Below are 4,791 nucleotides of genomic sequence, written 5' to 3'. Positions count from 1 at the left end.
TTATTTGTGTAGCACATTTCAGCAACGATGCAATGTCAAAATGTTTTACTTAATAAAAACACATAAATATAAAGTCATAAAATATGCCACAATAAACCATTGAGAAAACTGGTAACAAACATTACATTTTGATGAGTGTCATCATCAAAATCATTAATACACATGAACTATAAAAGGTTCCTTTTATTTCGGCCACTTATGAAGACAAATGCTCCACTCATGCGATCAAGCAGCGGCTCATCACGCTTTTATTTTGAAAACCGACACGCAAAATGAAGCAGTCACGTGACCCATGCAATGCGAGGCCTCGTTTGTTGCCAGTCACGTGGTTTTCAGCAAGACGACACAAGCCTCGAAGCGGGGCTTCATCGGACACGCCCCCTTATTACTCGGTACAAGCCTCGAAGCCTGGCTTCAGATAGCCCATCACTAGCAGCTACCACGATTTTTGTATTGTACACTTCCTCAGAAACACATATGTGGCGCTTGGTCAAAGTTTTTCATCGACGTTCTGACTGCAGCCGAGTTAGCAGCTTCTGGAAAGGCTGTGCATCAGTAATTAGTCGTGTTTCTTGTCAGTAATTAGCCGTGTCCTTTGTTTGATGTGTTCGTGCTGTGTTCCGTTTCTGGTTGCCGGTGACAAATGCAATTTCACTGTTAAAGAAATTATATATGTACTTACATATATGTGTATATACTTACTCGGATACATCTACGCTCTTGGTTTAAAAAATGTTTAGTCGGCTTATCTGTTATTCATAGCCAATATGATACAAACTGTTTTAATAAGAGGCACTGCCACACTGTTTTAGACAACTTATGAAAACTTTAAAGATGTCCATGTTAATGATGGAATGTAAAAAAAAAAAAAATATTTCTCTTGGGTGGGTATATACTGTAATGTTAATAAATTGATCAAATACATAACTTTTAGTAGTAATTTAGGCATAAAAACACTCATAAAACATAGTATGACAGTGCTGTAAGATTTTAGTTTACTACAGTCAATTAGATCTTTGAATTTCAAAGATTTGCCTTGCCCCACAATGCTGTTACTGATTATTTAAAATGTTAAAATACTTTTTTGTTTTGTTTTTCATAGATTTTTTTTATTAAGTTCATTGTTATATTGAGTAACAAGTTAAGTTAATTGAGAAGATCAAGTAAATATTTTATTTCTTTTACTGTCAAAGTGCAACGCCCATTTAGTCAGTGATTCCTTTAAATTGTTTTAAAACCTTGTGTTATCATTAACCCAATATTTTGTCTCGTCCATCATTAAGACAAACATGGAGGTGAAGCGCAAGATAATGGAGGCTGAAATGAAATGCAGAAGACCCAAATCATCATCAGCTGCTTGAGGATTTGATGGTTGCTACATTTTCTCAGTGTAGGAAAGACATTGCAGGAGATCAACCACACATCACAGAGCTCATCTCCCGATGGCCTGCTCTGTTCCTTGAGAGACAGGTAATCGCACATCTGAAGTAGTTCCACCAAGAGATTTAGTGATTTAATACTGAGTTAACTGTGTCCTGACAAGTTTTATATTCTATCACCTCAGATTAGGGCAGAATTTACAAGAATCGTCACCGCAGACCTTCTGGAACCTTCTGGACTTGATGGCCTTGTTCTGAGACTGCTGGAGGTCTACAAAGTAGCAACCAAATCTGGAAAGAAGCAGCCACTCAAAGACATTTTGGACTGCCTTGCAAAAGATGTGAGCAGAACTGAAGATGGCTAGAAAATAAGGCATATATTGTTATTTTTGTTAAAATATATTCATCTTCCTGCATGTCTCATCTCTTGCAGGACACAAATGAAAGGAGAAGGGCTGCTGCTCTGCTAGGTTTGCCACGCTACATATCTGGGAAGATCCATCAACTGTCATCAGGATGTGTGATGTAAGACTAACAAATATTACAAAAACTGTTTACATATTTACCTATTCCTCTTTGTTGCTATCATTTCCTAAAAATCTTTTTGTAGCATTTGTGTTTGCAAAAACTTTTTTTTTAGTCCTTGTTAAGAGACATTACTTCCTGTTTACTACAGCCATGCATAACATCAAAATTTGATGTAATTACTTTGTGTATCCTGATTGATGTTGCTCATAGCCAGTTGATGGAAACATGCCTTATTCGCATTTTCTAAATGTTAATACTAATGGTTATGCACTAAAACATTTAGCATTGTGCTGAATTTGTGAAAAAACCTCTCTCTCAGGGTTTTTGTGAGTTTGTTGAAACACTGATCGTTTTGCACTTTTTGGACTGTTTTTGAGAGATGGTAGCTAGTTGTATTGACTTTGCACTGCCACTGTTCAACGTGGTTAGAATGTTTTTAAAACAATGGTCTAATTTCTATGGAGGACTGAAACTCTCCTATAAAATACACTTAAAATGCACCAATTAAATAAATAAGAGAACTTCACCTCATATCTTATAATTTACCTTGATATTTTTCCAGCTTAGTTCCTACAAACTATATTTTTTAGCACATAATTTAATACATATGGGTGTTTGTCCTTTACTTGTAGATGCATTCATGTTTTAAGTGTCTGTGTGTCCCCTTCCCCCAAGTCTTTTTAATTGTTATTTTTACATATCTCTGTCTTGTGTTAGGCTTTATTTTGCAAATAAGGTGTGCTGTCTTTCTTGGGTCAGCTCCTCCACTGTTGGTCAGCAGACAGGAAGGAGCAGAATCCATGTGCAGATCTGTTGACCAATAGTTGAACTTACCCAAGAAAGACAGTCCCCCTTAAGATGGTCTCCACAGCCAGCTGACATTAGAAAAATGTCTCTGCCCACCTTATTTGCATAATAAAGCAGAAATGCATTAGGTAAAGTAAAAACATGAGACATGTAAAAGCAACTCCTGGGGAAAAAAAAGTTTTTGGGGAAAAAAGGATAAAAATAAACATTTAAGAGTCATAAATGAATCTACAAGGGTAAAAGCACTTTTTTTTTAAAATGATGAACTGTAAATTGTGCTAAAATCTATAATTTGTTGGAACTAAGATGGAAAAATAAATATGGACATTATAGATGGTCAATGAAATTAATAAAACATTAGGTAAAGTTCTTACTTGATGCCTGTTAAGTGCATTTATTTATTGAGATTTATATATATAGTTCTGTTTTTATTTATCAAAAAAAAAAATTTCTGTCTGTCAGTTTTGATTCTCAGTAAATGTCAACACTTCTGCTTGTCTTGGACAAATGTTTTCTTTTACACTTGATTTAAGGCTTGTCTCATATTTGATTGAGAAAAATAAAAATAAATGTATAATATTTGAAATGGAAATGTATTTTGTGTAATTATTTTTTATTTATTTATTTTTTTTTTAAACTTTATTTTTATTTAGTTTTAAACAAGTAGATATACAAATACAGAACACGGCAAAACAAGAGGGCTAGGGCAGGTGACATTCACCAATACCGATATAAAATATTACATTTCCATAATTATTACAAAGTATTAAGTCCAGAATCAGGAACCAGAGAACCAAAAATATGTGATCAGGTAAGGAACCCCATTTTCTCGCTCAGGTGGTGCAGAGTCCCACAAATCACTGTTCATCGCCTCTGACAATAAAGCATTCCCAACGTTTCCAGAGTTTCTCTCCTTTCTCCTTTTTAAGTCAGACAAATGTCAACATCTCCATGTCGTGGATCATATTTATAATATTCACCAGGAGTTTCAATGAAGGGGGGCCTGGTTGGAGCCAACACTTAGTGACCGCTTTCTTGCTGGCGACCATAATTATTTTCAGCAGGTATGTATCCCCTTTGCTAAGTCCCTCAGGGAGCATTCCAAGATACAGAACAGTGAATGACAAGTCCAGATTTATACCCAAAACTTTATATATTAGACGATGTACATCCTTCCAAAAAGTCTGTAACTCCGTACAGTCCCAAAAAACATGGTAGTGGCCTACCGCAGTCACGCCGCACCCCCTCCAGCACGGAAGCTGTAACCCACCCATCTGAGATCTCTGCTTCGGCGTGATGAAAAATCGGGCTAGATTCTTCCACGTGAAATCGCGCCATATCAAAGAATTTGTGGTCGACAGGGAGCCCCTCCAAATTTGCATCCATGCCTCTGACGTAATTATCATGTCTGCTTCCTTTTCCCATCGCTCTTTTATATAGTCTGTTGAGTTTTTATTCATGGATCTTAAATTTCTATAACATTTGCCAGTAATTCCTCTTATATTTTTACCAGCATATGAATCAATAAAAAGTTGTATTATGCCTGGAATTGTCTCCAAGTCAGAAATTCTCATTTCCTTTCTTAGGAAACTACGGACCTGTAAGTAGCGATAAAAGTCCTCTCTACTCACCTCATAGGTCTGGCATAGCTCCTCAAATTTCATTAATACCCCGTCTTTAACTATAGTGCAGAATGCGGTGACTCCCTGTCTTGCCCACCTTCTATATTTATGATCTATCGATGCCGGGAGGAAATGCGGGTGATACGCAGGCCAACTCAACAGCCCTATCTGTCTGTGAAGATTAAACTTTCTGACCAACCCTGCCCATCCCTTCAAGGAGAAGCTTAGGCACAGATTTTGCAACTGATATACCTGGGGCAATCCATCCAGACAGCCCAGTACTGACTGTGCAGGGAAGTTCAGCAAGGAGAGTTCAATGTCTTTCCATTTAGCCTCATAGGCCGGGCTACACCAGCGTACCAGGGGTCCACACTGGGCCGACATGTAATAATCCGCCAGGTGGGGTAGACCCATACCCCCCCCATCCCTAGGCAGCTGCAGGGTCGAGTATCTCA

The 4,791-nt window shown here is 37.4% G+C and overlaps 1 long non-coding RNA gene across 2 annotated transcripts; it reads left to right on the top strand.

Annotated features, from left to right (window-relative positions):
• Nucleotides 1-394: 394 nt before the first annotated feature.
• LOC122838574 lies at nucleotides 395-3,263 on the top strand. Of its 2 annotated transcripts, XR_006371916.1 has the most exons (4): nucleotides 395-574; nucleotides 1,284-1,470; nucleotides 1,565-1,720; nucleotides 1,813-3,263. It is a non-coding gene; the product is annotated as an uncharacterized LOC122838574 (long non-coding RNA). The 2 variants fall into 2 exon arrangements; XR_006371915.1 differs by having other exon boundaries at nucleotides 395-1,470.
• Nucleotides 3,264-4,791: the final 1,528 nt, after the last annotated feature.

This window comes from Gambusia affinis, linkage group LG10, assembly GCF_019740435.1.
Source record: "Gambusia affinis linkage group LG10, SWU_Gaff_1.0, whole genome shotgun sequence".
Classification (NCBI taxonomy): Eukaryota; Metazoa; Chordata; class Actinopteri; order Cyprinodontiformes; family Poeciliidae; genus Gambusia; species Gambusia affinis.
This window is presented reverse-complemented; position numbering and strand designations above follow the sequence as displayed.